This window comes from Monodelphis domestica, chromosome 3 (assembly GCF_027887165.1).
Source record: "Monodelphis domestica isolate mMonDom1 chromosome 3, mMonDom1.pri, whole genome shotgun sequence".
Taxonomy (NCBI): domain Eukaryota; kingdom Metazoa; phylum Chordata; class Mammalia; order Didelphimorphia; family Didelphidae; genus Monodelphis; species Monodelphis domestica.
The window spans coordinates 204,351,853-204,375,779 of record NC_077229.1 but is presented as its reverse complement, the minus strand read 5'-3'; the positions used below and the strand labels follow the sequence as shown (position 1 = coordinate 204,375,779).

General features: G+C 38.4%; 1 protein-coding gene across 1 annotated transcript in view; it reads right to left on the bottom strand.

Annotated features, from left to right (window-relative positions):
• Window positions 1-23,927, bottom strand: part of LOC100027080 (N-acetyllactosaminide beta-1,6-N-acetylglucosaminyl-transferase) — a 111,208-nt gene that overhangs the window by 73,279 nt on the left and 14,002 nt on the right. The gene's annotated exons all lie outside the window — the stretch shown is intronic.

Genomic DNA, 23,927 nt, shown 5'->3' with positions numbered 1-23,927 from the left:
CTTTGTTGCTGAGGTGTTAGTTCACCAATTTGCATCAGGCTGAGAGCATCAGGTGGGGCCCAGTGGCCCTAAGTCATTTAGTGGGAGGCTTGAGAGAGTCCCCTTTGAAATGCATCCTTTGCAGATAGGGTGGAAATCTTAGCTTTGGGGCCTGGAACCTAGTATTTTTAAAGGGATTTCTAACAATGACAACAAACTCTAAGAAATAGGGATTGTAGAGCACAGATTAGCTCCTGTTACATATAGTCAGTCAATGTCTAAACATTTATTAAGTGCCTACGATGAGCCAGGCACTATGCTAAAAGCTGGAATATACATGGTGGAGATGATTAGTTGGGAGGTTACTATTTTATTATGTACAGAATATGGGAGATGGGCCCTTTGAAAATTTGGGATTTGGCACTCTAATGTTTTCATGTTTCAACATTTTCCATAAAATTTACTATAGGAACCTTGCATTTAATTAAACACTCGATCTGGAAAATGGAACACCTGAGTTCAAATGCAGCCTCAAACCCTAGCAATGTGATCTCAGGCTAGTCACTTAATCTTTGATTGCCAGACAAAAAAAATCCACTGGAGAAGGAAATGGCAAACCACTCCAGTGTCCTTGCCAAGAAAACACCCCTATTGCTCTGATCCATGGAGTCAAAGAATAATCTGGCATGACTGAACAACAATAATTGGAATCACCAATGACCTTAGGAGAAAAGAAGAGGGATTAAGCAGACCTGGTAGTGTGGCAAAGGGATCTGTGTTCTTTCTTTGCTATTAGATAAAAAAAACCCTTTTGCTTTGTCTTAAAAACTTTTCCACAGCTAAATGCCATTGGAAATTGACTTGAAGGTAGAATGATCTGAGTCTGAATCCTTCCTCAAATACTAAGTAGCTAGCTGTGTGACCCTAGTAAAATCATAGTATTTCTCAGCCTAATCTTTCCTAATCTGTTAAATGGAGATGATAAGAGCACCTATCTCATAGGATTGTTATAACATAAAATGAGTTAACAGGAATAAAAGTACTTTTGCAAACTTTAAAAAGTATTCACATGAATGCCAGCTATTATTATTATTAAAAGAACAGAATTTTCTTTATCTGTAATCCCATAGTCTATTATCCTTCTACACAAGAGTTCTTCCTTACCGTGAGAAATTCAGTAAATGACTGATTTTCAGGCAGTCCCTACAATAAGGCAGGGTTGCAGAATCTTTTTCATGTCCTATAACCCTTTGGCCAATCTGGTGTAGCCCACGAACCCCTTCTCAGTAGAATTCTTTTAAATGCATGAAACAAAATACATGTAATTATGGTTACAGAGAAAACCCATTATATTGGTTTATAGTTTCAATTATGTTACAGTTAAGAAGATATTAAGTACCAAGTATCAAAATAAACATAAAAATACTTTAAAAAACAAGTTGATAGGCCCCAGATTAAGAACCTTTGAAAGGGAATCTTCAACCTTCTGTACTTATTATTATGGCTTCATCCTTCATTTTCCTGGAGATTTTTAGTTATTCAGAGTTTTCATCTTATTTTACTTCATCTGATCCTCAGTGGAGTGCTGGGCCTGGAGTCAGAAAGAATAATCTTCCTAAATTTGAATACAGCCTCAGACACTGCGTGACCTCAGGCAAGTCTCTTAACCTAGTTTGCCTCAGTTCCTCATCTGTAAAATGAGACAGAGAAGGAAATGGCAAACCACTTCAGTATCTTTGCTAAGAAAACCCTAAATGGAGTCATAAAGTGTGGTGTGTGAAAGTGGACTGAACAACAACTGGTAGGACAGGTTGTTGTTGTTGTTATTATTATTATTATTCCTGTTTCATGGCAGAAGAAACTGAAATACCAGAAGTTATATGACAGCCTGCATGGGGCTTAGAGATCATTTAGCCCAATCCCCTCCCTTTGCTAAGGAAGAAGTTGAAGTCCAAAAAGTCTAGGCTCCAGAGAATGAATTAAGTGTCCTGAAAATGACCTCAGAAGCTCATCACATCCAAGTCCCTTGTTACTGGAAGAAAAAGAAGTTCCCTAAGGGGAGCTAATTGGACTAAGGTTCTACAGCCAGTAGGTGAGAGAAATGAGACTAGAATCATTGTCTTGGGACTCCTTAAGCAGTTGATATTTTGAACATGAGAGCTGAACATTGCATGAGAAGTTGGAGATTGTGGGTTGCTGATAAGACCTACAGTTTCGTCTCTGTAGGGAACTCCCGGATTCCTAATTCCTCTCTAATAGAGCAGAAAGCAGCTGCTCCAAAACTTACTTCCTCCCACCCAATCCCGCCCACCCGTTTAGTTCCTCCTTAGTACCTTTTGTTTTAGCTTAGTATTAGCACCTATAAAAAACAGCTAGGTGTCAGAAAGGATAGAGTGCTGGACCAGGAGTCAATAAGACTCATTTTCCCCCAGTTAAAATCTGCTTTTAGCCACTAGCTATGTGACCTCAGGCAAGTCACTTAACCCTGTTTGCCTCAGTTTCCTCATCTGTAAAATGAGCTGGAGAAGGAACTGGCCAACCACTCCAGTCTCTTTGCCAAGAAAACTCCAAATGGGGTCAATGAAAAGTCCAACAGGACTGAACAATAGCAAAATAAAGGGTCACTCCAATCTTGGATATATGCTGCGGGCATATATATATCCAATCTTAATGAGACAGGACTTGAACCGACATCTTATGATGCTGAGGCCAGCTTACTAACCCTTAATATCATGGAGCTCTTGTTACTATAACTGTTGAAAATAGAGGTGGGGATAGGGAAAAAGAAAAAAACAGATGGAGCACCAGGGCTATGGATTCCCAGTCTACAGGACACTGTCACTCTGGTGTCCTAACTGGTTTCCAGGCAACAGAACTCACAACAAAATTTAATCAGTATTGATTCAGCAGGGGAAGCTTCCAGTTCTCTTTGAAAAGTACCATGGTCTAAGAACTCTCTCCTGTTGTACCATCAGAGCTGTACTAAAAAATCTTTTTTTCTCCCCTAATCCCACAGGGAAAAAAAGAAAAAAAAATCCTTTCCTTTCCCCAAGGCTGTAAAGTAGGTTGGCTTGCTACCTTTTCTTCCTTCTCCTTCCTCCTCAGAATTATAAAGTGGAAATTGGGCTTTTGGAGAAGCAACAGTTGAACAGACTGCCTTCCCTCCTACTTTCACTTCTCTCTGGCTGCTTCACAAACTGTGCAGTTACAGCCATTTTAGAAAAAAACATGCCCCAGGCCAAAGGAAGAGAGGTAGAGGAGAGGAGAGGCAAAGGATGTTTCCTGCAGGTGCAGGCTGTATTTTTCTTTTGTTTGCCTTAAACTGTTTTGAAATCTTGGTGATTTGCTAATGAGAACATGCCCAATCAATCCCCTAAATGTGAATGATTGAGCCAAAGTAGATTGCAAATCAGGTCTTTTTCAACCTTCTTTGGAAACTTGGAGATTTACAGCAACAGTCCAAGAAAAAGCATATAATATATGTCTATATATAAATTTATTGTATATGCAATTATATATTTTTTTCATTTGTCTGGGCCTTTAAAATGATTTTGATGAGCAGCAGCAGAACATTTTTGCTGATAGAATGATGATGTGATGCCTTTTAAGCAGATGGCTGAACAGGGTGAATGTTTGGCTAGTATCCATGGTAACAAGGGTTGAATGGGCATTTTCTTCCAGCAATTGAAAGAGTAGGTTATTCATTTCCTACTAGAGCTTTGGTTGATGTTAGTGGCTTGGTTGTATTTTGGGGATCAATATCCTGAATAATGGACATCATATGACCATTTGGGGGGCCATATCCTGATTATCCCTGCCCCATTACAATTTTTTTAAACCCTTACCTTCCATCTTAGAATCATATTGGTAGGTAGGTAGGTAGGAGAGCAGTAAGGACTAGGCAGTGAGAGTTAAGTGACTTGCTCTGGGTCACATAGCTAGGAAGTATTTGAGGCCATGTTTGAACCCAAGACTTCCCATCCCTGGGCCTAGCTCTCAATCCACTGAGCTACCTAGCTGCCCTCTTCCATTGCAAGTTTAAAAGTAGCTTGTTACTCAAAGGACCAGGAATGATGAAACAATAAAATCTCAGAATTCCTAATATTAAAAATCAAATGTTGGTTCAGCTTATTACTAAAGAAAACTGTGTATATATATATATATATATTTATATTTATTTATTATTATATATTTAACTTTTTTTACAATGATTTGGTATTCATTCAATTGTGGGAAAATTATAATAATCCTAGTCTATGTGTTGGTAGTTTAGTAGTAAATGAAGATGCAAATGTAGCTTAAAAAGACAAGTTATTAAGGCAGAAAAGGTTAGGTAGTACTTTTAATTTTACTGTCACCACCCTAATACAAACTCTCATTATCACCCCCCCCCCCTTATAATTGTGAGAGACTCCTAACAGGTAGGCTTTTCTGTCTCTATTCTCTCTCCTTCAATTCACATCATCACCATAGCCACATAGTTATTTATATGGAGATATGGGCCACACCCCAGTAAAACCATCTAGGCAGTTGGGCTAACAGGCTGAAGCTTCAAACCCATTTGTGACTTAGGGGGATTAGTTGTTCTACCCCAACCATATGAAAGCCTCCCTCAGTGAAATAGATGGATAAGAACATTTGTTCCAGTTGTCATGAAGTTGTCAGAAGCAGGTACTGTGAAGGCTTAGAATTTAGTCAGACATCAAAGATATCAAAATCATCCACTGCATCCTGAGCCATCACCAGTCATCTTGACTTTTGTCTTGCTTTGGACTTGGATCACTCTGGAAGAGACAGTAAGTGTGAGGGCTTTGTTCAACTGCCTCATTTAAATCCAATTCACACACAAGTCAAGACATTACCTTATAATGTCAGTGGTACTCTTTTTATTTGTTTTTATTTTTTAAAATATTTTAAATTCTCAATTTGCAATAATTGTCTTCCCCCCTCTTCTTTCTCCACTCTCAGAGGTGGTAAGCAATTTTATCTGGGTCATATATGTATTATCAGGCAAAACATACTTCCATATTGGTCACTATTGTAAGAGAATACTCACATAAAACCAAAACCTTTAAATAAAACCATAAATAAATGAATGTAGAAGATAGTATGCTTTGATCTGCATCTGACTCCAACAGTTCTTTCTCCAAAGGTGGATAGCATTCTTTTTCATTTAAGACCTTCAGAATTGTCACAGATTATTGTATGGCTGAGAATAGTAGTCTTTCACAGCTGATCACTGTACAATATTGCTCTTACTCTAGAAAATGTTCTCCCAGTTCTACTTATTTCGCTCTGCATCAATTCACGTAGACCTTTCCAGCTTTGTCTGAAATCATCCTGATTTATCATTTCTTATAGCACAATAGTATTCCATCACCAACATGTACCACAATTTGCCATCAATTTCCAATTCATTGCCACATAGGTCCTCTTTGAAAACAAAGGCCAAACAACAACAAATAGATAACTCAGGGATCAGCAGACCAGCCTGGGATGGTCAGTCTCTTTCCATACCGGACTAATGAATTCTGAGACTATATGACTTTGGATCTCTCCCTGTCTCTTTTTGCCTAATGAATAAGATAGCACTCTCTTGATAGCAGGATAACATCACCTGCAGGTTTTCTTTTATACTGTAGGGACAGGATTCATGTTCCTACCTGTGGGCCAACTTTGCATAGACAAGGGTGATAGCATCACTACATACTCTATTTATTCCTTGTGTGTTTTTAGAAACCAAAGGGCCACACATATGTAACCATTCAAGTCACATTAGGCATCCAGAGCAAAAGCAAAGATCTCTGACTAGTAATGACAACTCATTCTTATGGATAGTTCCCATCTCATATGACTTGTTATAATTGTGTAAGATCCTGGCAGCACTTGTCTATTTCTATTGCTGAGTCAACCTGTCTTTCATAATTACCCACAGCTGTGTTCTTTCTTCAGAAAGAAACCGCTTCTTAGAGTGGTCTGGCCAGATTTCAGAGACATAAGTGATCTAGTGATAAGGAATTTGAGAGTTTTTCCTTTCTTCCTGTTAGGTTACTGTGAAATGACTCCCTTTCCCTCCCAAATGTGTGGGGACTTTAGAAACAGAGGTATAGATGATCAAATGCAAATATGAAGAATATGAATTCTCTGAGAAAGAGAATAATATTATTGTAGAATTTAGGTGGTGGTGGAGAATTCAAAAATACTGGTGGGTAACCAAAATAGCATCTCTATACTCTCTCATGATGGATGTAGAGTAGAAGGCATGTGGATAGTGGAAGTAGTTGGAGATTTAAAGAAACTGTATTTTAATGAGGGAGAAAATTGGAATCAAGAAGATGATGAAGGTAAGCCATAGGGAGGTACCACTCAAAGAAAGCATCAGATTATTATGTTCCCCATTTTGTTGTGATCTTCAGTCATTTCAACTCTTTGTGATCCCATCTAGGATTTTCTTAGCAGATACCGGAGCTGCTTGCCAGTTCCTTCTCTAGCTCATTTTGCAGATGAGGAAACTGAAGCAAACAGTTATGGGTCACATAGCTAGTGCATGTCTGAGGCCAAATTTGAACTCAGGAAGAACCTTTGTGACTCCAGGCTGGGCACTCTAACCACTGTACCACCCAGCTACCACACATTTCACAAAAGAATTGTAAATTATTAACAACTACATGAAAGAATGTTTCCAATCATTAACAATAAGAGAATTGTTAACCAAATAACCCTGGGTTCATTTTATATTGCCAGTCCATTGGCAATGCAATTATCCAGTGGCAATCATTGAACCCAGGACCTCCCATCTCTGAGCTTAACTCTCAATCCACTGAGCCACCTACCTGCTCCCTCCCATTGCAAATTTAAAAGTAACTCATCACTCAAAAGACCAGGAATGAGGAAAGAACAATGCATCAGAATTCCTAATGTTAAAAATCAAATGTTGGTCCAGCAAGGATCACTTGAGATAGGAATTGTTCATGAGATTATGGTAACACAGGCACAAGAATACATTGTTGATAGAGCTGTTAATTAGTACAACTGTTCTGGAATGCAGTTTGGAATTAGGCAAATAAAGTGGCTAAAATGTCAATACCCTTTGACCCAGAGATTACACTGCTAGGTACATATCCCAAGAACTTCATTAACTAAAAGAAAGGCTCCTTAAACAACAAATCTATCTATCTATCTATCTATCTATCTATCTATCTATCTATCTATCTATCTATCTATCTATCTATCTATCTATCTTTGTTGTTTATGGAGCCTTTATATATATGTATATATATATATATATTTTTTTTTTTTTTAAAACCCTTACCTTCCGTCTTAGAATCAATCCTGTGTATTGGTTCCAAGGCAGAAGAGCAGCAAGGGCTAGGCAATGGGAGTTAAGTGACTTCTCCAGGGTCACATAGCTAGGAAGTGTCTGAGACCACATTTGAACCCAAGACCTCCCATCTCTAGGCCTGGCTCTCAATCTACTGAGCCACCTAGTTGCTCCCATAGCAACATTTTTCATGGTAACAAAGAACTGGAAACAAAGTAGAAGTTCATTATTTGAGGGAATGGACAAATAAATTGTGGCAAATGAATGCAGGGAAATATTTCTGTACTTTGTGAAATGATGGAAGTATATCAGCTCACTGGAAATGAAGTAAGCAGCAGGCAAGGAAACAGTATACATAACGACTGTGCCAATACAGGGGGAAATCTAGGTGTCCGAAAAACTAATTTTGGCAATTTTGCAGACACATGCATATAATACTGTTTACTCTGTTGTTAATTCAGGGACATCCTGTCAACATGGTTCCAAGTTGCTACTGAGTCAGGGTTTGAATGACTGTTGAGTCTACAATTATAATATGGGAATTGGAAGGAATTTTCTGTCCAGGTAAAAGAGGAACTTGTTTCCTCAATGGCCAAGAAAGTGAGGGAAAATAATCTAGCTTTGCAATGGGGAGGGGGGTTTTGGGGAGATAAACTAGGAAGGACTAACAGAATGACTCCCAACAAGGAACAGGAAGACTAAAAGGATGGAACTAGAGAGTAACAGGAATAGACTAAATCAGTGACAATTCAAGATAACTTTGTAACAGATGCCTATAATTTTCAGACAAGGCTGATGTATGAATTTATTTCACTGGACTACATTTTATGAAGGAGGGCTTTGAGGTAGGGGCAGAGCTGATGGAGAGACTAAAGGGCATAATGCTAATAGTGCGTTAAAAGAAATTAAAGAAGAGTGTTAATAAAGCATTAAAAAAACAAGTTAAGGAAGTCATAAGGAAATTCAGAAGGGGGCTCATGCAAGAAGGGACTGGGCCTGGGCAGATTTAATCAATGGAGGGAGCTCCCAGATGAGGAAATACCTCCTTCAAAGCACCTGAACCCCTTGTCTACAATGCTCATCCTTAGAAAGTTTAGAGCACTTAGAATTGGCCAAGGTCACACAACTAGACGCATTAGAGGTAGGATATGAATTCACTTCCTCCCAACCTAGGGGCTAGCTCCCTAACCACCATGTTATGTTGTCATTAAATTTAACATACGTCTTTTAAAAAGCAAATTGTATATGTGTAATTAATTTCTGTACCCTTGAACTATGATTCCCAGAACCCCACTTTCCTGCTCACATGTTCTGACATACAGAGGATAACTTGGGTATAGCTCTATCTCTGGGGCTCTGCTTCCTGTATTTGGACGGGCTGTCAGTGGTTCTTTTAAAACAGACAAGGAGAGCTTAGTCATGTGGTCTAATTTTGTTAGCTAATTACCTTTTTATTCCTTTATTTCTAATGATTATTAATAAACTTTATAAAATAGAAGTCGAGTATTGGACATTAAATCCTATTTTAAATATAAAAGACATTCACAGTTTCATCCTTCAGTTTTCTCCTTCAGTTCTTTGTATTCATGTTGACTGTTATTTACTGAGTTCATAATAAAAATTGTAACTGTTTCAAACTGACATATTTTATGTATTGTTTGTCCCCCTTAGTCTCACACCCTATAGTGTAATAATTAGTCCACTGCAGTTGACTATTGAAATGCTGTGAATGCTGTGGGAAAGGTCATTGTAGGAAAAATTAAAGGGATGGGCTTCCGGGAAGAGAAGATTTTCTCTTTTCCCTAGAGCCAGTTTCAGCAGAAAGTTATTATTCAAGCTAGTGGCAAGAGAGCTTGACCAGGGAGCTTCCTGTTTGGGCAAAGCTCTCAGGACCGTGTTTTGTCCCGGCATTCCATACCCTTCCCGAATCATGAGGCCCTCACAACATATATTCTTAATGAGTTGAAAGAGAAGATCACCTATCAAGTGACACTGATGTATCTTTCAGGTCCATGTCACACTTTCTGTAACTTGGCCATCTCTTTACCTTTGATAGGGAAACAAACATTTAGATGGTGTCAACCATGTGCCACTGTTTTTACCATACTGTTTTACCATATCCTCTCATTTGATTCTCATAACAACACTTTTGGATATGTGGTGTTATTGCCCCTATTTTACAGATGAGGAAACTGAGGCAAGCTGTGCCTAGCCCAGGGTCATAACACTAGTGTCTGAAGTTAGATTTGAAACTAGGTCTTCTTGATTCCAAACCAGTGCTTACTGCCTGTGCCACCTAGCTGCCGCTGAAAGGTCCCTCCTTCAGGAAGGGTTAGTTTTTTTTCCACAAGGGCCACACCTGCAATTAGGAAACCTTTCACTTGTGAATGATGGTGTTGTAGAAATTAAACTTTTATGAAGCAATCAGAGAAAATGAGGCTGATGACTTTGTACAACTCTTTTCAATTAAATCCAAACTATATAAGTCAAGACCTGAACCCTTGATGCCAGTGGTTCTCTTAGAAAAAGGACAAACAACAATAGTCGGCAAGTACTTGAAAAAAAAAAAACCCTTACCTTCCATCTTAGAATCAATGCTGTGATTTGGTTCTAGTAGTAGTAGTAAGGGCAAGGCAATGGGGGTTAAGTGACTTGCCCAGGGTCACACAGCTAGGATGTGTCTGTTTTCAGATTTGAACCCAGGACCTCCCATCTCTAGGTGTGGATCTCAATCCATCTGGGGGCAGCTGGGTGGATTGAGAACCAGGCCCAGATATGGGAGGTCCTGGGTTCAAATTTGGCCTCAGAAGCTTCCTAGCTATGTGACCCTAGGCAAGTCACTTAACCCTCATTTTCCCTAGCCCATATGGCTCTCCTGGCTTGGAACCAATAATCATTATTGATTCTAAGATGGGAGGTAGGAGTTATATAAAAAACTTTTTTTTGTTTCTTTGTTACATTAAAATATCCAGTTAACTCCCTCCCTTCCCTTTCCTCATTAGATGTACTGTGTGCCTACATATGAGGTACCAGACCAGGCAGCTGGAGATACAAAGACAAAAGAAATAGTCCTTTACCTGAAGGACCTTATATGCTAAAGGAGAAAAGAACATAGAACCATCTTTAGTTTTAAAAACCCTTACCTTCTGTTTTAGAATCAATATTTTATATTGGTTCCAAGGCAGAAAAGCAGTAAGGGCTAGGCAATGGTATTAAGTGACTTATCTAGGGTCACACAGCCATGAAGTATTTGAGTTCAGATTTGAACCCAAGACTTCCCATCCCCAAGCCTGGTTCTCTATCCCCTGAGTCATGTAAACAAATACAAAAATGTAGAGACAGATGTAGAGACTAGACGTGTAATTTTGGTGATAATAGAAAACTCCAGAGTGAGGGAATTTCCTTTCCCAGACCAAGTCAGCATGTACTCTGCAATTTGGTTTTTGAAATTTGCCTACAGCACTGAGATGAAGTAAACATGTCCAGGGGAATAAAGCCTATATATATCAAAGGCAGACTACAGACTCAGGTCTGTTGGGCTCTAGTACCAACTCTCCTTCTCACCTTGCCACACTGCTTCTCCAACAGACACTATAAATATGGGAGGAGGTAATTTCATGATAGGGAATCAGGAAAGGCCCTGGTAGGAAGTGGCACTGGAGCTGAGCTTTGAAGGAAGCAAAGAATCCCAAGGTGAAGGTGAGGAGAGAGTACATGCCAGGCCTACGCAGAGGCAAAGACTCAAGCAGATGAAATGTTGTGTGAGCAGGACAGCAAGGAGGACAGTTTGAACTATATCTGGTGTGCAATGTTAGGTGAATAACATTTACAATGGTAGCCTGGATTAAGAATTTGAAGGGTTTTAAAATGCCAAAGAAATTTGTATTTGACTCTAGATACAAGAGGGCGGTAGGGGATCTTTCTGAATAGAGGAGTGCAATGGTTAGACCTCTATTTTATTAATATTATTTTGGCAACTGGATCAGAGAGAGGAGGAACTAGAGGGAGGAATGGTGCATATGAGAAGTGACTAACTGAACTGAGGTGGAGAGGAGAGGAATGTCTGAGAGGAATGTCAAGGAATCAAATTGGCAATTCACCCACTGATTAGATCCAGGAGATTTGGGAAATAGAACAGTTTAAGCTGATTTCAGGCTAAAATGCTGCATATCTGGAAGGATGTTGATGCCCTCAAGAGAAGTAGTGAAGTTGGGAAGAGTGCTAAATTTGGGGCCAAAGATAATGAGTTCTATTTTGGACACACTGAATGAGCCTAAAAGATATCTATCCAGCTAGAAAATTCCAATTAACAATTATTCAAGTTGGATTGAAGCTAAGAAATGAATCTAGGGCTGGATATATGGATTTGGGAGTCATCTGTGTAGAAATGATAATTGAAACCAGATTGCTGATGAGATTTATAAAAGAGAAAGCATAATCAGATTAGAGGATTCAGGACAGAGCTTTGAAATGAACCTTTAGAGCTTGATACATGAATGACAAATGAACAAGACCAACTAAAGAAGGGTCACACAAAGGTAAAGAGGAGGAGGGAAAGTGGGGCAGGGGAGAGGGATAGAGAGCAGGGAGAGAGAGAGAAAGAGAGAGAGAGAAAGAGAGAGAGAAAGAGAGAAGAGAGAGAGAGAGAGAGAGAGAGAGAGAGAGAGAGAGAGAGAGAGAGAAGAGAAGCTAGCAAAGAGTATTCTAGAGGAGAGGGTAGTCAACAGTGACTTTGGTAATTAAGAAATCACTGGTAATTTTAATTTAATTTAAAAAAATAACCTTTTATGACTATCTTTTGTTTTTACATTATATCTATTTATTTTCCTTTGCAGAGAGCTCTCTCATATATATAAAAAACATTTTTAAGAAAAAGAGGAAAAACCTAACAAAACTGATCAACAAATTAAAAAATCTGACGTTTTCTATATACATACACATATACACATACATACATATACACACACACATGGTGTGTGTGTGTATATATGTATACATACATCCTTTAATTTAGCAAAGGAGTTGGGAAAGTTATCTTCTCATATCAGTTTTTTTAAAGCCTTACCTTCTGTTTTAGCATCAATCCAAGGCAGAAGAGTAGCTCAGCTCTATTCTTAATGCCAAGCTTACTATTCTTTCCATTCGTATTATTGTAATCATTGTATATATTGCTTTAACTTTATTTACTTCACTTTACATCAGTTTGTGTAGTCTTTCTATGTTTCTCTATATTCTTTGTGTTTTACAGCCCAGTAATATTGTATTACATTAACGAACCACAATTTGTTTAGTCACTACCCTGGCAATGAGCATCTGCTTTGTTTCTGTTCTTTGGTGTCACAAAAAATGCTACTATAAACATTCTGGTACATATTGAATCTACCTTTTGTCAGTCACCCCTTTGGGGTATATGGGATAGAATTCAAGCAATGGATTCTCTAGATCAAAACATCAAAGCATTTTAGCCACTTTATTTACATAATTCCAAACTTCTTTCCAGAATGACTATACTATTTCACAGCTCCACCAACAATGTATTAATCCACTCGTTTCTCTTCTATCACCTCCAACACTGACTATTGCCAAGTTTTGTCATCTTTGCCATTTTCCTGATTGTGCAGTAGAAGCTCAAGGTAATTTTGAATTTCACTTCTTATTATTTGTGATCTGAAGCATTCTTTTCTATGGTTGTTATAGTCTGCAATTCTTTGAAAACAGTGAATATCCTTTCACCACTTACCTGTTGAGGAGTTGATTTGGGTGTCATATTTCTGTCAGTTGTCTTAGATACCAAACTTATCAAAGAATTTGACACAAAGATTTTTTTTCACCATTTGAACAAGATGAGAAGACAAAAGGGTCTTGGAAAGGCTTTTTGTCATGATGGAGAAATGAGGATTAAAGATTAGAAAGTGAGGGAGTGAAGAACTAGAACACTAGAACTAGAGAACTAGAAGAACAATAATTCCTCAACATAGTAAAAATAGAAATTTTTGAAGCACTTAACAACTGAGAACAGCTCCATGACCAATCACAATTTTAGAGGACCAATGATGAAGAATACTACCTCCCTTCTGATAGAGGAGATGGACTAATATGCAGAATGAGACATATTTTTGGACATGTCAAATATGAGAATTTTGCTTCTCTCTGTTTATTACAAAGGTAAAAAATGTTCCTTTCTTTTTCCCCCCAGGAAAGATAAGTGGAAGAGAGAAAAAATGAATGCCTAGTAGTTGTGTGTGTATCAGAATTATTAAATAATTAACTTACTTTCTGCTTGTGGACCACTATAATAGCTAGTTCTTCTTTAACTACACCACTGAAAAGCCAATTATTTCCTAGTACTTAGAAAATGTTAGAGAAGAGTTACACAGAACAATAAAAGGTAGAAAGTCATGTTTGTACCTGGATGGCTCACAGAGACCTCTCTTTTTTTTACTTTTTTTTCTGTTTAAGTTATTCATGTAACTGTGACTTTTTCTGCTACTTTTGATCTAAACTTTCATTTACTTTTTTTAACTAATTACACATAAAAACAAATTTCCACATAAGTTTCCCTAAGCTATATGATAAGACTTATCTCCCTCCTTTGGATCTGGATTATACATGTATTATCAGGCAAAACATTTCCATATTGCTCATTTTTGAATGTATAAAACTCTTAAGGAAAAAACAACAACCCTTACCTTCCATCTTAGAATCAATACTATGTATTGGCTTAAAGGCAGTCAAATGGTAAGGGCCAGGAAATGGGATTTAAGCAACTTACCCAGAGTCACACAGTTATGAAGTATCTGAGGCCAAACTTGAACCCAGGATCTCCTGTCTTAAAGTCTGTCTCTCAATCACTGGGCCACCTAACTGCCCTCTGAACTTAATTCTTACAGATATCTTCCACTGTGCAGTCATTTTGAATTCTAATCCTGCTTTCTGAAAAAACCCTGCCAGATTATTGATCTACCACAGAATATAGTAATAGTCAAAGTTTATGTAGCACCAGCCCCAGGCTGAGACTACTCAATAAGTCTACAATTCACAGTATAGTGCAAGATCACCTTCCTCAGTTTATTGATAAATAGGTTGCCTGAGGAAAAAAACTGGGATGAGAAAACTCTCACTGCCCAGTTCTACACATTAACACCTTCATGCCATAAAAATCCTGTGCTCCTCTCAGCACATACCCCTTAGCAGGTGAAGCATGGGAACAAAAAGAAAATGATTAACATTCATGGGTGATTTTAACAAGGAACACATCTCTACCTGCTCTGCAGAGGTGGGAGACTATGGATGTGGAAGACTGAACATATTGTCAGACTTGATTGATGTGTGGGTTAGTTTTGTTGAACTGCATTTTTGTTCTTTCTTATTCTTTGTTATAAGGGATGCCTCTCTGGGCGGTGAACAGAGAAGGGATATACTGGGAAATTAAGTTATTAAAAATGAAAGCTATCAATAAAAATTAAAAGAAAACAAAAAACTAGAACTGGGGATATTTAGCTTGAAAAAAGAGATCTTAGGATAATGGATTTAGAACTATATAGGAGGGACATTATATATCATTTTACATACAAAGTAATAAGGAGCAGATTCCCCTTCCCCCTCTACCCCTTACTAAAAGCAATAATCTCCTTTCTATCCCCAGTGGGGATTGCACACCTTTTGGTCTCAGTCTCCAGCAATACTCTTTACCCAGCACAAGAAGAGAAATTGGAAATGTGATCAACAGAGACAAATAAACTAAAGTTAATTTAATCACATCCCTAGACCAAGTCAAAACTCAGGTTCTTGACAGAACTATGAGTCAGGGTGGGATGTGAGGGAAAGAAGAGGGTCTCTTGTGAATCTTAAAACTGCTTAGACTCTACTTCAGAAGATTTGATTAAGCTATTCCCCTATTTTAACAATGGAGGTACTTGGTCAGGAATGTATTGAGAACTTTTAAAATTACTCCACCCTACTCAGACAGTGCCTTAGGGGAAGATAAAGTTGAAAACTCCATATTGAACAATGAAAAGTCTCTAACTCATACTTATAATGAAGCTAAAACCTTAAGCTAGGTGGTCTATTTTTAGATCTAATGCAAAAAGGTGCTAAATACTTAAAAAGGTTAAATTAATCACTAAAAGGTCAAGCAACTTACAAAAGGCAAGCTTAACAAAAGAGGTGTAAAGTTTTAGTCTAACCAGAGAAGGTGAGAACCAAAGAAGATGAGAACTATGAATGGGCAGTCCTGGGAAAAAGCATCTACTGTGATTGGTAGATACGAAAATTTAGGGGAGGTGATATAAGAGAAAATTTCTTTAAAAGGAGAATTCCGTTCAGTTTGGAGTTAATTCAGTTTGGAAGCTGAATTGGAGCTCTGAACTCAGTTCAGGAGTTCAGTGGAAGACTGGAGCTTGCTTGAGATGATCTTGTGGTGAGTGATAAAGACTGACTCGCTCTTCTTTAGGCTCAGGCCTAGGCCCTTTCTACTATTTTTCTCTTTCTCTCTCCTTCCCTTAATTCCTTCATTTGTATTCATTAAAATCTCCATAAAGCCCAGCTGACTTGGGTATTTTCATATTTGGGAATTTTCCCATGGCAACCACTTAATTTTAGATTTTAAATCAAGACACTAAAAATTATCTTTACAGTTTGGCCGAAACCTTTACAGTTTTGGCAATAACAGTCTTGGCAAAACCACATTTTTGCGGTTACACTCTTATGTGCACCAGACAGGATTCCTTTTCTATAATCTCTTTGTAGTGTATCTATATAACTTGTGCTTCTCTCTTCCCCTTCTAGAAGTTTACTCATGAGTGAGGATTTTGAAGTATCTGAAGGGTGTGAATCTTAAATTTCTCAGACTCTACCTTGGAACATTTGGTTAAGGCTATTCCCCATTTTAAACAATGAAAGTACTTGGTCAGGAATGTATTGAGAATTGTACATTACTCCATCCATACTTAGGCATACTTTAGGGGAAGATAAAGTTGTAAACTCCTGATGGAACAATGAGAAAAAGTCCCCAATCCATACTTATAGTGAGGCAAAAGCCCTTAAGCTAGGTCTATTTTCAGATCTAATACAAAAGGGTGCTAAGTACCTGTGAAGGTCAAACTAATCACTAAAAGGTCAAGCAACTTACAAAGGGCAAGCTTAGAAAAGAGGTGTGAAGTACTCAGAAGATATAATCTACCCAGAGAAGGTGAGAACTAAAGAGTGGTGAAAACTAAGAATGGGCAGTCCTAGGAAAAGCATCTACTGTTATTGGTAGATGTGAAAATTTAGGGGAGGTGACACAAGAGAAAATTTTCTTTAAAAGGAAGGAGCTTGAGGCCTCTGTAGTGAGTTCAGCTTTGGAAGCTGAATTGGAGGTCAGGAGTCAAGAGCTGGCTCTTGGATTCAGTTCAGGAGTTCAGGATTTCAGTGAAGAATTGAAGTTTTGCTTGGGACAAAATCTTGTGGTGAGTGATTAAAGACTGACTTAGTTTCTCTCTTAAAGAGAAAGACCTAGGCCATTTTGGCCTAGGCCCTAGCCTTTTACTACTATTTCCTCTTACTCTGTCTCTTTCCCTTTCCTTAATTCCTTCATTTGTATTAATTAAAATCTCCATAAAACCCAGCTGACTTGGGTATTTCATATTTGGGAATTTTCCCCATGGTAACAACTTATTTTTGATTTAAATGAAGACACTAAAAATTATCTTTATAGTTTTGGCAATTCAAAGTCTTGAAAACCCACATTTTTTCATGGTCACAAAGGCATTCCTCACCTCATCCTTCAACCACATATGTATGTCATACATATATTTATGCATGTGTATATATATACACACACACAGAGATATTTCACCCAGAGTTTGAATCTCCACAAAGATTATTTCCCTACACAGTTTGTTATTACCTTTCATATAAAATGACAAGGTTTGAGGTTCTAATGTTCCATTTATCTCTAACTTTATATCTCTTTTTCCAGGCTAATCATCCCTAGTTCCTTTAATACAAACATTTGTTGATTCATTTTCCTTCAACATGTTTTCAAATTCTCTCATCATTCTGATGATCTTCCTCTGTATCTGCTGTTCTAGAACCTCAGTGTACTATATAAAGTGTGGTACCTCACACCAGACAGAATGGCAAATGACTTCTATTATCTCAGGCAGATCATGAGTAGAAGTAGTTGGCTGAGAATGAGTGGGGAAGGGAATATATGGGAAACAGGAAGAAAAAATATGGAAAAGTTGTTGTGGGGATAGTGACAACCAATTAGGGAAGAGTAAAAGATTGCAGTGCAGCCCTGAGGACTTAGTTGAGATTAGATAAAATAAATTTGTAATGGGTACAGAGTAAGCATAATTGGGCAATTTTCTGTAGCACCATTCAATACATATTCACTACTCAATTAGCTATTCTTCCCTAAATGTAGCCCACATTTGTCTATCTATAGATCAGTTCCTGGTTCAGTAGAATTATTAACTCTCCTGCCCTGATCACTATATTCTCACCTAGAGTGCTGTAATAGCAGCCTAATTAATCTTCCTGCATCTGCTTTCTCTCCTCTCCAATCCATCCTCCACACCCAAATGGTATTCCTAAAACATATATGTCTGACGTTACTCCTCTGTTCAAAAAGCTCCAATGGCTCCCAATTGCCTCAAGGATAAAATATATAAATTTCTCTATTTGGTATTTAAAGCCCTTCTGAACATGGCTCCAGGCTTAATGAACATTACTTTTCTTCATACACTTTACTTTCCAGACAAATTGTCCTATTGGTTGTTCCCAGTACAAGACATTCCATTGCTTGTCCCCTTTCTTTTGCTCCAGTTACCTACCCCTTGTTTTCCATACCTCCCCGTCTTGTCATAGACTCCCCTTTCTTCAGCTTAGAAACTCTAACTTCCATTAGTACTCTGTTTAAATTCTCTCTCCTATGTAAGACATTATTTTAATCCTCCCCACTACTAATACATGAGGCACTGGCCCTAGAGTCAGCAATACTTCTCTTCCTGAGTTCAAATCTGTCCTCAGACACTTAACTCTGTTTGCCTCTGTTACCTTCTCTGTAAAATGAACTGGAGAAAGAACTAGCAAACCATTCCAGTATCTTTGCCAAGAAAACTATAAATGGGGTCATGAATAGTTACATATGTACATATATATTATATAGCATTTGTTTATATATTATATTTATATATGAATATATTCATGTGTATATATGTATATACATATATAATTTGCTTATCTGTATGAATATTCTAATATCCCAATAAAACATAAATTCCTCAAGGACTGTATCATTTTTACATTTGTGTCCTTAATACCTAAACAGTGCCTGACATGTAATGAGTACTTAATAAATGTTGACCAAGTATCAGTGAAATGTCATTGATTATCAGTGAGTATTAATGAACTAAGCACATTAACCAAAGATTGCTACATTACATGGTTAATTTGTGTCAAATGGGAAAAATACAGAACTATTAAATAGTAAAAAAAAAACACTTTAATTAAGGAAAGGGGTTCAGTACTCTCCTCAAGGCCTCCACACAGAGCCCCAAGACTCTGGCTGCTCTGGTCACTGACCCCTGGGACCGCCAACCGTGATAGATCGGACAATTCCGAGGAACAAAAGAATTTGGGGGATGCAGGGGCCGGGAAAGATGATTGACATTACCATAGCCATAAAGAAATGGGAGTGTTCAAACTATACTGACAGGATACAATCAAGCTTGGGAAAGGAATCATGGCTAGAGGCTAGGATCGTGATGGTGAACCTATTACACATGTGTCAGCACTGACATGTAGCCATTTTCAATGATTTGAGGCCGCATGAGGGCTCAGCACGCCTCAAAGCCCTCCTGGGGAGCTGTGTGCCAGCAGCTGTAGCCATGGCCATGCCCCAGCCTGGGAGGGGTGAGCAGTGGGCTGTGTGCACCAGGCAGCTGGGGTGTGTGGGGCTCCCCCGGGGGTGAGAAGGAGTGCCTGTGCAATGTGAGTGGACAGGCAGGCTGGCGGGAAGCAGCAGCTGCTATCGCAGAGGCCCCTGAGCCAACTGGCTGGGGTGGGGTGGGTCAGGGCTGGTCTGGGCCTGCAAAAGACTAAGCAGGGCTCTGGCCCATGTGCAAAGGAGGAGTGCCTGGAACCGATTATCAGACACTTTTAGCACCCTGAAAAATATAGCAATGGCTTTACTCACAATTTTTCCCTCTATGTACTTTTGTGAGACCTTATTCTCAGTGTTAAATAATATCAAAACCAACAAAAGAAACAAATTGATGGATGAAGTTAGTAGCCCTTGCTTAGGCTTGAAGTGTACAAAATACCCACCTTCAATTGAAGATTTAGCCAATGAAATTCAGCAACAAAAAAGTCACTAATAGGCAGGTTAGTTAAAGAATTCCCCCTCTCCCTCACTTATAGTTCAGGGTACCCCACACAAGTTAAATAATATCAAGACCTGCTGGGAGCCATCAAAACCATGCTGTTTGACATGGTCACAGGTGGAAAGCAGCCCCCAGGAAGGATAGAAACACTTACTCAGACCACCTCTGTAAGACTTCTCTCACTAACATCCTTTATTATTGGAATTGCTATGATTAGCATTCTCTCCCCAGCCCCAGGAAAAATAGATGAGAGCAAAATGCCTGCAGGGTTAATACAGATATCCCACTTTATCCCCCCAGAATATCACCAAGAGAGTCTACTTACAAAATTAAACCTAAGGATTCTTATTTACCCACTGTATTGAGACCCTTTTCTTCAGGTATAACACTCATAACAAAACTGTGCTTGGAATCCCTCCCCCCTATGTATAGGCCAGGGACAACAGGTATATTAATTGCCTTCCATGGAGAGGCTGGTAGGTGTGAAGATTAAAATTAACTCTACCCTGATTGTGAAGATTAAATTGTGACCCCTGACCACTTTTAGATTTAATCACCAAACGTGTAAACACCCCATTCACACCTGAGTGGAGGAGGTCTGTGACCTCTGTGTGCAATATGGGGTGATGAATCAGAATTAAACTGACTGCCCCTGGGTAGTCCTAAAGCAAAGCTTCAACTATGATTGGCAGATGTAAAATTAGGGGAAGGCCCAGGAAGTGACACAAAAGAAAGTGTCTTTAAAAGGGAGTTACAACTTCCTGAGTGAGGGTATTACTTGGAATTAAACTTCCTATGAGGAGACAGTTCTTAATTCTTTGGAGATGAGACTGGAGAAGAATCTGCTCACTGGACCTGAGACCCTATTCCTGGTGAGGCAGTTCTTAAATCTCTTCCTTTGGACTGACATGTGGTGAGTGAAAAGGCTGACTCCTTTCCTGGATTTTTCTGTAAAAACTAGCCTCAGGAGAGATCCACCTCTTGAGAGAGACTTCCCCAGGTCCTTGACTTTGCAGAGGCCAGCTAAGGACTAACTCTCCCTGCCCGGGGTTGAGCCAGGTGACAGGAGTAAATTACTTAGTGCTTAGGCTAGATATCTTACCCTATCAAAGCTCAAAAGATTGCCCATTACTGGGCTAGGATGTAAGGGAAGTGGCTACTTACAGTGGATACTAAAAGAGTGGTCCCTGCCCAGGTGTGAGTCTTCTTGGGAAAGGGTCTCAGATACAATGGGGGAGACTACTTAAGACAAAAAGAATACTTTGCATTTGCTTAATCCCACCTAACTGGGATTATCATTTACCTTAGGTCTATTGTTCAGCCAGAATCTAGCTAAATCTGAAACTTCCCTCAGGATGAACTCTCATAAACTTGGGGTTCATCAGATCTTACTAGGCTACAAATTTGGGGGTTTCTAGATTCTACATTGACACTTATATTAAGCTTGCATTACTGCAAAATTCTGGGGACTTTTTTCATGAGATTTCCATTTCAGCTGTACTTGCAGAGCTGACTTTTTTAAAAGCTTAGAGACAATTTTTTTTTAATTCAAAGATTTTATTTTACTAGTTATATGTAATAACAATTTCCAACATACATTTTCCAAAATTATAAGATCCAAATTGTCTCCCTCCTTCCCTTTCTTCCTACCCTCCCAGAGATGGTAAGCAATTCGATCTAGATTATACATGTATTATCATGCACAATATAGTTCCATATTGGTCATTATTATAAGAGAATACTTATGTAAAACCAAAACCCCCAAGTAAAACCATAAAGAAACTAATGTGAAAGATAGTGTCAACTTGAAATCTGGAGACCCCAAGCTTACCCTTGCCCTTTTAAAACTCAAGTAGTAGGTATACCTGTTTTGGGCTAAACTATAGACCTTAAAGTGTTTGGGGACCCTAGTTCCAGTGGGATTAGTAGGCATAGTCAAATGTTGAGTATCTGTTTCAGAAACTTTTCCCATTGTATTAAAGTCCTCTCTCAGGAAGGCCAGCTCTTGATTTGGCCTTTTCCTTTGTATTCATTATAGTTGACTGCTACCAGATACCCCAGTACCTGGCTGCAACCTCTTTGCAGCTTGCTTGCAGCTTGTCTATGTATGCATTCTCTGCTCCAAGTTCTGTCACTCTTTGGAGAAATCACAGCATGGTACCTTATTTCAGGGACATGTTCCCAGAGTCCCCAGGATGTAGGCCCTGTGTAGTTCTTGGCACTGGGCTCTGAGTAGTGGCCAATTTTTGGACCTATCTCTTTCCTGATTAAAGATTTGTTTTTTCTGACCATTTTGGTAGTTCTGTGTTATTTACAAGTTAACAATAGTATACTTTGATCTGCATGTGACACCAACAGTTCTTTCTTTGAAGGCCAATAGCACTCTTTGTCATTTAAGTCCTTCAGAATTGTCTTGGATCATTGTATTCCTGAAAGTAGCTAAGTCTTTCACAGTTGATCATTGACCAATATTGCTTTTAACTATGTACAATCTTCTCCTGGTTCTGCTTATTTCACTCTGCATCAGTTCATGTAGATGTTTCCAACTTTTTCTAAAATCATTCTGCTCATCATTTCTCATAACATCATTCTCATGGAATGACAATAGTATTCCATCACCAACATATACCACAATTTGTTCAGCTGTTCCCTAATTAATTGAAATTCCCTCAATTTCCAATTCTTTGCTACCACAAAAAGAACTGCTATGAATATTTTTGTACAAGTAGGTTTTTTCCCTATTTTTATGATCCTTTTGGTATACAAACCCAGTAGTGGTATTATACAATCAAAGGGTACACACAGCTTTATAGCCCTTTTGGCACAGTTCCAAATTGCCCTCCAGAATGAATGGATCAGTTCACAATTCTACAACAATGCCTTAATGTCCCAGGTAACAATTTTTATCACAATTGAATTTCATCATGTTATGGTCTGCCCAGTGTTATGTCTCCTGCAAGTGTGTATCAGTCCAGAAGAACTTGCCTACCTGTAAGTTGGACTAAGGAAGAAATTTTTGTTAGGAATATAAGGAATTGAGAATATGCCATTTGGGAAAATATGTCTGAATATTCCTAGTAATTACACATGGTTGTTACAAAGTCAATGTTTTTTGAGTTGTAAAATATCATATAAATATAAGATATTGCCATTGTTGTTAGAACTGAATTTTGTGTTGATATATGTAACCCTGAAATATTTCAAGGTCTCTTGAATGAGATTCATAATCATTCAAAAGATAATCCACACTGGCAAAATAAAATATATAATGATTACTTATTATCCAAATAATGACATACAATTGGATATGGACAGTTCACTGGCTATTACATCAACAAGAGACAGTGCAAGTGAATTTAATTCTTTCTAGCTGGGCCTAGAATTGGAAAAAAAATGCAAGTAGGAAACTTTCAAGTGCTTTCCCATCAAGTCAGCAAGCATTTAAGCAATTACTATGTGGTAGCTACTGTTTTAAGTGCTGAGAACACAAATATAAATAAAATGAAAGACAGTCCCAGACCTCAAGGAGCTTTCTAAAAAATATCATCAGAGAGATGTATGATTCAAGGAAGAGGGCTTGCAGAATTATCAGAGTAAGGGATGACAGATGGACAGAACTCCTGCTGCTATGGTACCCACATAATGTGAAGAGACAGAAAGGAAGGATCCCCAGAACATGAGATGTATCCCCTGAAAGAAGATTTAAGGGAAGGCACAGGCAAGATTATCAAAAGATGGTGGTGATCAAGCCATAGGAGGGAATACCCACAACTATGAGATCAGAGATCCATTTAAGTGATATGGACATAAAATATTATTAGCTTTTTCAATTTAACAAATGCTTATAAAGGTACCCACTATATGCTACATCCTAGGGACTCCAAAGTCTTCAGAGACCTTATTTTCTACTGAGTAGAATGGATCTACTGTGCAAATATAGGTGCGAATAGAAAATTCCATTTGAGAAGAGGAGGGCAGTATAAATGTAGTGTTCTGGTGGCCCACTGATTCACAACCTGAGAGGCTGGGGGAAACAAAAGGGTCCTTTTGGTATTAATAGGAGTCTTGTTTCCATAGCTCTTAGTTTCAGTTGAGAACAGTTGGCTTATATAATACAGAAGCTATCTGAAGCCCAATTCAGCAGTCAGAAACTACCGCTTTTGAAAGAACTGTATAATCCATTGAGAAACAAAATTCTCTAAGAGGGATTATAAAAACAATGAACTTCTACATAGCTGGCAGTAAAATGGCCTTAA